Here is a 10822-nt window from a genome sequence, read left to right on the forward strand (position 1 = left end):
ACCATCCCAAAATAGTATCTAAACAACGTGCACTTGTGTCCTGTAGCTGTACATGTAGCTGTAGAAAAAGTGGAGTTGAAAAATAAAACTCCTGAAGCGTAGCTCGGATGAAGATTTCAACTACACAAATAGTTTCAAAAGGGGGGTAAAACCCTAGGACGTCTGGTGGAAACACTCTTGGAATGATGAATTTGTAGATGCCAAAATCGGAAGCCTGTTTGCACTTTTGAAAGTGTGTGCGCGCACGGACGCGAAAACAACAAGCACAAACCTTGCTCTGATACCAGTTGAAGGTGCCGCGAGAAGCGTGTGTGAGCGCAAGTGCAAGAGCAGAGAGAGAGAGAGAGAGCTGCTTTGGGTGGAGCGCACATCAACATTATCCTGTTGCAACTCCTTATTCTATTGTATTAAAGAATAAGTGTATAATGATTAAGTTAGTAGATGGGCTAGTAGTAAGTGGGATGTCCGGCCAGTTGGACTGAATCCCAACAAATACGGCACTCAGCAATCACAAAATGCTCTTTATGCAAAAAAATAAAGATTTCATACACATAGGTTCTACTTTCTAATTTGTTAGGTCAAGCTTGTTGTTGCAAAAATAGTTCAAAGAGAACTAAAAAAATTACTGATATGATCATGTTCAGATTCTAAGTAGGTGCATGGGAACCTACCTGTTCATGGAGTTGAGCATGTATTCTATAAAAATTGATTCCCAGATTTGAGTTTCCATTGAGACCTATAACAAAAAAGTTCACCTCATAGCGGCAACAATCATTCAAATTCCTAATGTCTGTGTTCCTGCTCCTATATGGTCTTGATGATTGATTTTTATGTCGTTGACTCCAATGGCTTGAGTATTGCAAAAATTGAAGCTGCTAGCAGATGACAATAGCCAGCAAGGGCAAGGATTATCTTGATCGAGTCCTTGTTTCCCTTTTTTTTTGCCAATCTACGCGGATCTATGTATGTGTGTGTGTGTGTTTGAAATGAAAAGGCTAACCATAGTTTGATTATACAAAGTATTGAACCATACAATGGAGTAGAGCAGATTTTACATATGGACAATGGTAATTAAATGTACAAGGACATTTACAATATACTCAAGAGATAAGTTACATGTATATAGCACATTGTCAATTGTTTACTTTAATAGTTTACATTAGCCAAAATCTCTATTGAATGAAAAAGTGTTTAATGTAGATTTTCCTTTCTTCAAGTATTGCTATTGATTTGATCCACTTTGACGATATCCACTCCCTAGAGACAAACCTCCACTAACTTGACAAGGAGAAGGATTGAACAATTACCTGCATCCATACAAAAGCATTCATTGATAACTGGCTATGCTTGTGCATATTACAAGTATCAAAACTGGGTCCAATTGTTATCCATGTCACACCTACAAAATTAAATTACAGTCTATCCTACGGAATATCATTTAGTATCACCAATACCAAAATAAACATGTGTCTAATATATCACTAGAATCAAGAAGTAGCCTTCTTTGCCAAAATTGGACAACATCTTGTTTGTATTTGAAGAAAATGTCAAAAGAAACAAGTAATTGTCATCTCTAAAGAGACCCTCACAGGAGGATTAAGGCTTTTTTAATTAAATTGACAACTTTCAATAGTCAAATAATCATTATTTCTTAGCTTATTCAATGCCAATCATTATGTAAAAATCCAAGTAAAATTTATGAACTTCAACAAGTGCCGATTCAATGATCCACTTGTCCAATGTAGACATCCAACAGTTCAAATGTAACTTCTTGTTTCCTACAAAGACGATAGAATCCCCATCTAAGTGTCAATGAAGCCAATGATTCTCATTAAGCAAATTTAGTCTAGCATATCATAATATGACAAAAAGGTAAAAGCGTAAATCTTGGGACTAGAGTGACCATTATCATCAATTATCGCAAAAAATTAAAAAAATTACCCACATTAGTGATGATCTATAAGCCAACAAAATTTTACCGACATCTTGTTGGTTTTAGTGACAAACTGTCAAAAAGAGCTCAATATGGAAATCTTTTCACAGTGGAAATCACGCGGATTGTATATCCATCTATTTGAACTAGCCTAAAAGCCATCACCAAACCATTTCAAGAAAGAATGTCTCATTTGTCACAATAACGTAAAAGTCCAATAACACTATCTTTATGAGGTAGCTATCATATGGTCTTTCAACATCATCTCAAGCTGCAATCTAGCTGGTAGGTCACCACCTATTGATCGTGCATTCACATGTGTCTAGAAAGAAGCCAAAAAACCAATTTTCAAAACCAGTCGCTGTCAGGAATTCCAAAAAAATAATCCCAGTAACTTGTTTGTTTTAGCACAGTTTTTTGTCCAAAAAGGACCAACATGCATATCTTTATTATGTCAGCATCGACCAAAATACATAATGCCATATTCAAGCTATTGTAAGGACCAGTACACATATCTTTTATTGTGTCGGCATCAAGCAAAATGCATAACGACGTATTCCACCTAATGTAAGGGCAAAGAACTCCACAATGAGAAACCATTTCTATGTTTCCTAGACATAAACTACAACTAGGTAGTTGAGAGTTATACAAACCTTTTCAATGAGATATTATTGATAACGCATGTGTGATGCTCAATCGACCTGCAAGTTTATGTTTGTGAAATACTTACCTACAAAGAAAATCCAGTAGAGTTACTTGCACATTTTTGAGTTAAACCAAAATCCCCAAACAATTCTATATTATGTTAACAATTTGGACAAATGACATAACTCACACAAGAAAAGCTACTTAATATGGTCATTTATCAAACCACCGTGTATCTCACTTGGCAGAGTTTCCTATCTGGTTGTAAGAATCCATATTGTACTCGACAGTTGAGAGCCAGCAAGCCTTGGTGTCGTATGGTCATATCAAGGGAGATGTAGATCGCGAGTGCATGTGTGTGTGTGTATGTGGGGGGGGGGGGGGGGGGGAGAGAGAGAGAGAGAGAGAGAGAGAGAGAGAGAGAGAGAGAGAGAGAAAGAGCAATGATTTTGCAACTCAAGGCGAGCAGTGCATTGCCATGTGATGCAGAGAGCCATATACAGGTTTTAATAACGATTTTATATTTACTAAGTTAAGTACTAAAAAAATATGGAGCATTCAAGGCCCAAAATGTGGCACCACCTGTCCTCGGATCATGGCATTATCCTTCATCAAAGAAGGATCGGATCATGCCAAGTTTGTGTAGGGACTCTATCTAGGCCCAAAATTTGAAGCAACTTGTCCTTGGGTCATGGCGCTATCCTGTCATCCAAGGAGGATCGGTTCCTGCCAAGTTATTATAGGGATTCTATATAGGCTCTAGAATATCGCCTTATAAAGATAGTTGTGCTCATAATTGAGCTAGTGTATGACATACTCATGAGAATAATGATGCCCAAAGTTAAAAAAACATTTTTCTAATGACATGGGTCATTAATTTCCAAACTGAACAGGTTATGGATAAAGTATACCAATGCATTCAAGCTTTAGTTATAGCTAGCCAAGGTTTAACAAAGACATTATCGTCCAGATAGCGAGAGCAATATTACCAAAGAGTGAAGAAGTCAGCCAAGGGTTAGTCAATAAATTGTCAATTAGATAAGTGTGTGTGTGAGATGATTGAAAGGGAGAGACTCGTAAACTTGTATTGTGAGGTTGAAGCCAGTACGGCTAAAGAACAGTGTGCATCGTAGAGGGGCTACCGAACAAACAAAAACCCAAAGGGTTACCTGGAAACCATAACCTAGCAATGTACAAGTGGACGAGGTAGAGAAGGGCTGAAAATATATTATGGTGTTGTGGAGCAGCGGTCACGATGGTTACCAATGGTAATGGCCACTCACGAACTATGAGAAACATAGAGAAATGAGGGTTTAAATAGAAAAATTCCTCATTATTTAAAAGAATCAGGTTAGGTGGAGCCCCGGGGGATTCACTATGGATTTTCGTATGGTAACACATGAGTGTACAAGAGGGGGGTTTTTAGAGGCTAGACATAAGCGTATACAATAGGGGTAGCTCCCCATTATTTCATGCTCGTACCGTATGCATAAGGGAGGGGGGGACCTACCCCGCGCGGTGGGGGGTGGGAGAGGGATATTAAGTGCTTATGCCATAAGACACATACCCTAACAAGCCAATTAAAGAATCTTTCACATGAGGGTGTTTTCTTGGTATTTTAAAGAGTTAATTTACTCCATTAGGAAACTAAGATAGCTATACCAATGAGAAAATATGGTACCTCCCTGTCCTTTCCCTTAGCTAACATCTTTAAGACTTGTTCAACAAGCTTCTAGATTTGTTGGGGTTGATGCTACCATAAACTTGACTAATCTTCTTCTGTGTAGTCAGTAGGCATCAATATCTTGGACATTCAAATCATCATTAGCCTCTTCAACATCATCATCATCAATACCACCGTCTACTTAGCCTATGTCTCCACATCTGCACCCTCATTTTATTTTTTGTTTTCTTCTTGCACATCGTCCAAGTCACTCTTCTCTTCTTCTTCTTCTATGCAAACTCAGTAGAAACACCAATGGCATGATCAAGAGATTCTCTTGCACCCATGATACCAGCTTTACCACCATCATTGTAATCTATAATAAGTTTCCCAATCTTTGCCTGTGCGTGCATTGTTTAGTAGATTTACAAACTCTTTATTCTCACCTAGATCCTTGGTGTTGTCATTCTTAATAAAGGACAACTAGAACTTTATTAGCTACCCTATGTAAAATATCTTGGAGTTGATCGCCATATTGTTGTTACGTTGCACCAAGGTCAACAACGGTAGAGAAATCTTCCCAATGTAGAAAAGCTAAGTAAATGTTATCTCTCTCTACACTAAAGACAAAGGGGGAGGGAGTTTGTAAAAATGTACAAACATTAAAAAATTCTTGTAATCATGGCACTATTTTCAAGGGCATAGCTTCTTCATTGACTTGGTCTCTTATGTCCACTATGAGCTGCAAAGAGGGTGTTAGAGGTTTGGCATCTCAAGTGAACTACCCAAAGCGATCCCACTATTTATTTTGGCTTTTAGGTATTTGTTTTACTTATTTGTCAAAGTCTGGGTAGGCTAATTTATTGATTAGCGCACTTGGCAAGCAATTAGCATTTTCGATGAGCCTTGTGGCATTTTCTAGATCTGCCTAGCACTTTTGTTGGGTAGCAGGGGCAATCTTGGGAGACCTCTCTACGATGCAATTCCCTCCTCCGGACAACCTTACATAGGCTTTGTGGTCATGTAATCACAGAGTTTCTCATCTGAGATCTAGCTCAATTCTCTTGCTAGGAGGAGATGCTCAAGATGTATGCTCACGTAAGGTCTATCCATCAAGGGCATGCCATGTCTATGCAATACCACCCTTGGTCACTTGTATTTGAGGTTTTTTATCAGTATGGGGAGCCTTTCCGAGATCTATCTCTCTCTCTCTCTCTCAGATGTCATGTCGCTCTGTACCTCAGTGATCTTTCACTTGCCTTGTATATGTATGTGGCATTGTAGTTGTTCTCTAGTGACCGAGGATCTATTCCAAGTGGACTTGTCCACCATTGGATTGGAGGCGAGTTCATGGATTTGCTGTGTGTAGCCACAAAACCTCACTCATTGTACATTTTTTGCTATTGCCCAGGGCCCTAGTTTGAATTTGCCTTGCCATATGTGTGAATCTAGATGCATTTAGGGTTTTATCCTGCAAATTTGTGAGGGAAGGTTAACGTTGCAAACCTGGTCGCTTTCTATGTAGGGGGGAAATGATGGAGTAGGCGAACTTAGGCAGCAACAAGCACAGCAGGGGCATTTCCCGAGTATGTTCACCTCCTGCAAGAGAGAGAGAGAGAGAGAGAGAGAGAGAGAGAGAGAGAGAGAGAGAGAGAGAGAGAGAGAGAGAGAGAGAGAGAGAGAGAGAGAGAGAGAGAGAGAGAGAGAGAGAGAGAGAGAGAGAGAGAGAGAGAGACCCCTCCACTCTTGCACCATCCTTCCCTCTGTTGTAGCTGCACAAAGGATCTACTGTTGCAAGAGCCATCATCGAAGTCAACATTGTTCTGGTGCTTGAGGTTTTTGTCTCTTCCTCTTGTGCTGTCTGTTTTGTCAGCCCCTGCTCCGTTTTTTTTCTGTTGTTTTTCAATTTGTTGCAAGGGTTTCTTTGTTTTTGCTTGATCTGAGAGAGAGAGAGAGAGAGAGAGAGAGAGAGAGAGAGAGAGAGAGAGAGAGAGAGAGAGAGAGAGAGAGAGAGAGAGAGAGAGAGAGAGAGAGAGAGAGAGAGAGAGAGAGAGAGAGAGAGAGAGAGAGACTTTGAAGGTTAGGCCATTGGTAGCTCATTTGTCTGAGTTGGGCCTCACCTACTACAACATCGTTGTTGACAGTACTTGCAACATTGAACAACGAAAGCGAGGTCGAATCCCCATAGTTACCGCTTTCATGTCTGACTTCTTAATGAATTTTTCGAGCGTTGTTCAAAGGGAATCTCGTTAAGATGAATGCATGTAGCTGTTGGACAGGGCCTGATGCACGAGACACGGCCTCTTCGTGTAAAAATACCCACTTTGGAGAGTTAGCAAGACAAGGTTCTGCTTGATGTTTGCATAATGGATATGCCAACAAGATCGCAACATACGTTCAAAGGCTACCCAGGCGTGCCAGAACTTCAATTGATGTTAAGTGTGTCTATCAGACTTGGAAGGGCAGCAATAGGTTCCTATTTGGTGGAAGGGTGATTTTTGGGCCTGATGTTGCATCTTGCTGTTGACTTTGGTTCTCATCCTAGTCCCCCTGTATTGGTGTTTGGTATTTTTGTTGGAAGGCACCTTGTGAAAGATTTTTCACACTTTGGTGGTATATCAATCCTGGTGGTTACATTAACTTTTACATCCGGTGTCTTAATCTTTCTCTTGCTGACATCTGGTAGGGACCCTGGTATAATTCCACGTAATAAACATCCACCTTAACCAGAGGAAGAATGCTACTCATCATCCGAGTGAAGTGGCGGGCAAACACCAAAGCAAAGGCTTCCGTGAACAAAGGATGTGATTGTGAATGGGATGGCTGTGAAAATCAAGTTTTGTGACACATGCATGCTATACAGGCCTCCCCGTTGCTCACATTACTCTATCTGCAATAATTGTGTGGATCACTTTGACCATCATTGCCCATGGGCTGGACAATGCATTGGACAAATGACTTATGAAGACTTCCGCTATTGCTACGACAAGAAGGCAAATCCTTATGATCAAGTAGTTTTTCACAACCTCAGGGACATTCTTTGCTTGAGTTTTGGAATGTCCAAGATAAATTTTCGTGCACAAGTTGAAGCAAAGGCAACAGATTTTGGGATTCTTCAGACAAAACCAAACGAAGTTGATGATGCTTTTGACCATGGCAGCGAGAAAAGTTATAACAACATTGAGATTAGGGTGAAAGTCCCTTGGATGCCTATGGCTCTTGATGCTTTTGTTCAAGAAAGGAGTGTTATTCATTAGACCTACGGGAGTTCTAGTAAAGAGATAAGGTACATATATGAGGATAATTTTATAAAAAGTCGGGATCATTCTTCCAACGATTGCATGGAAGAAGGTGGTTCTCTCGCTCATTCTATGGAGGCATTACCTGAAATGCTAGCTGTACATGTTCTACGAGTAAGACGACAAGGCAATCACAGATTGCCACCTACTATTCAGGCAAAAACACACATGTAGACAATGTGCGATGGACATAGGAAATTGTTTGTGCAGTTTGATATCAGTTGAAAGAGTTTGTTGGTTCTTGCTAGACACACACACACATATCATGTACCAAACTCAAACGTTTCTATTCATTCTAAATTTTGCAAACAATGTGTAATAGAGTATTAAAACTATAAAATAAAGGCAAACTTAAAAGTCTCCTCGTTTTTAAGTCAAAGTTTGAAGCTTTTGCTAAAAGCGTTTTCGGTTCACTTTAAGGCAAGCTTGCAATGAAGCTGGGTTATTAAAATTCAAAGGATAAAAGCCAAAACTCTTGAAGAGAAAATTGAATAGACGATCCAAATAACTTTCTTTTAACAAAAGAACTAGAGTCTAAAGACCAATAGCAAGAAAAGAGCACAACAAAAGCGACTTTATATGAAAAGAACCACTAGCCAATAAATCATGAGACCAATGATTGGGTAGAAGATCATGCCAAGCTCTCTTAGGCTCATCATTTTCCTCCTCATCATCAGAGCCAGGGGACTGTCAAATACAAGTAGCACTAATGTGACCAATAGAAACAAGTAACCAGGCCTCTCTCTTTGTGATAGCAACATTTTAGCAACACACCTTCGTTTAAGACTCGGTCCAAGAAAAAATGATTTCATATCAAGCTGTAGTAACAAACTTTAATCTCCATACTTCTACACAATATGAAGTATAACTAGATATTTTGTAAAAACCAAGTAACCCAAAGATGATAGAACTGTTGATGAGACTGGCTACCAACACTCTTCTGCTCGTCTCTTCATTCATCAAGACTCCCATCCCACATTGCCCAACCATCACCACCCAGTAGCCGTCCACAATGCTTGGAGTTGCCGACAGATTCTGCTATTGCTCGCAGCAATTGTAAAGAGGCCAACATCATCCCCGTAGCCTGCTTTGGAGAGGAGGTGCATGATTAGAAATCTCTCTCTCTCTCTCTCTCTCTCTCTCTCTCTCTCTCTCTCTTTGAACAAAAATTGTTGTTATCGAGCTTGTGTCCATAACATCAGGTTTGAATCCCCTTCTTGCAGAGTACATACAAATTTAACTAGCTATGAAAGTGATGTATCAATGCAGTTACTAACCATAATAACATTGGAGGACAGTAAGAAACCCTTTCAATTGACATCAAACTACACAAACAATTTCCTATGTCCATCGCGCATTGTCTACATGTGTGTTTTTGCCTGAATAGTAGGTGGCAATCTGTGATTGCCTTGTCCTCTTACTCGTAGAACATGTACTAGCATTTCAGGTAATGCCTCCATAGAATGAGCGAGAGAACCACCTTCTTCCATGCAATCGTGGGAAGAATGATCCCGACTTTTTATAAAATCATCCTCATATCTGTACCTTATCTCTTTACTAGAACTCCCGTAGGTCTGATGAATAACACTCCTTTCTTGAACAAAAGCATCAAGAGCCGTAGGCATCCAGGGACTTTCACCCTAATCTCAATGTTGTTATAACTTTTCTCGCTACCATGGTCAAAAGCATCATCAACTTTGTTTGGTTTTGACTGAAGCATCCCAAAATCTGTTGCCTTTGCTTCCACTTGTGCACGAAAATTTATGTTAGACATTCCAAATCTCGAGCAAAGAATATCCCTGAAGTTGTGAAAAACTACTTGATCATAAGGATTTGCCTTCTTGCCATAGCGATAGTGAAATTTATCATAAATCGTTCGTCCAATGCATTGTCCAGCCCATGGGCAATGATGGTCAAAGTGATCCACACAATTATTGCAGACAGAGAAATGTGAGCAACGGGGAGGCCTGTATAGCATGCATGTGTCACAACACTTGATTTTCACATCCATCCCATTCACAATCGCATCCTTTGTTGACGGAAGCCTTTGCTTTGGTGTTTGCCTGCCACTCCACTCAGATGATGAGTAGCATTCTTCCTCTGGTTCAGGTGGATGTTTATTACGTGGAATTATACCAGGGTCCCTACCAGATGTCAGCAAGAGAAAAAGTAAGACATCACATGTAAAAGCTAATGTAACCACCAAGATTGATATACCACCAAAGTGTGAAAAATACCAAACACCAATACAGGGACTAGGATGAGAACCAAAGTCAACAGCAACGATGCAACATCAGGCCCAAAAATCAGCCTTCCGCCAAATAGGAACCTATTGCTGCTCTTCCAAGTCTGATAGACATGCTTAACATCAATTGAAGTTTTGGCCGGACTGGGCAGCCTTTGAACGTCTGCTGCGATCTTGTTTGCATATCCATTCTGCAAACATCAAGCAGAACCTTATCCTGCTAACTCTCTGAAGTGGGTATTTTGCACGAAGAGGCCGTGTCCCATGCATCAGGCCCTGTCCAACAGCTACATGCATTCTATTAACGAGATTCCCTTCAAACAACGCCCGAAAACTTCATTAAGAAGTCAGACATGCAAGCGGTAGAGAGAGATAATATTTACTTAGTTTTTCTACGTTGGGAAGCTTTCTCTACCGTTATTGACCTTGGTGCAACATAACAACAATATGGCGATCAACCCCAAGATATTTTACATAGGGTAGCTAATAAAGTTCTAGTTGTCCTTAATTAAGAATGACAACACCAAGGATCTAGGTGAGAATAAAGAGTTTGGAAATCTACTAAACAATGCATGCACAGGCAAAGATTGGGAAACTTATTATAGATTACAATGATGGTGTAAAGCTGGTATCGTGGGTGCAAGAGAAGCTCTTGATCATGCCATTAGTGTTGCTACTGAGTTTGCATAGAAGAAGAAGAAGAGAAGAGTGACTTGGACGATGTGCAAGAAGAAAACAATAAATAAAATGAGGGTGCAGATGTGGAGACGCAGGCTATGCAGACATTGGTATTGATGATGATAATTTTGAAGAGGCTAATGAGGATTTGAATGTCCAAGATATTGATGCCTACTGATTGCACAGAAGAAGATTAGTCAGGTACCATATTTTCTCATTGGCATAGCTATCTTAGTTTGCTAATGGAGTAAATTAACTCTTTAAAATACAAAGAACAACACCCTCATGTGAAAGATTCTTTAATTGGCTTGTTAGGGTATGTGTCTTATGGAATAAGCACTTAATATCCGTCCCCCTCC

The 10822-nt window shown here is 39.9% G+C and overlaps 1 pseudogene; it reads left to right on the forward strand.

Annotated features, from left to right (window-relative positions):
• Positions 1 to 6499: 6499 nt before the first annotated feature.
• Positions 6500 to 7498, forward strand: LOC147424305 (protein S-acyltransferase 8 pseudogene; annotated as a pseudogene).
• Positions 7499 to 10822: the final 3324 nt, after the last annotated feature.

Source organism: Adiantum capillus-veneris, chromosome 25 (assembly GCF_014529385.1).
Source record: "Adiantum capillus-veneris isolate H3 chromosome 25, ASM1452938v2, whole genome shotgun sequence".
NCBI classification, from domain to species: Eukaryota; Viridiplantae; Streptophyta; class Polypodiopsida; order Polypodiales; family Pteridaceae; genus Adiantum; species Adiantum capillus-veneris.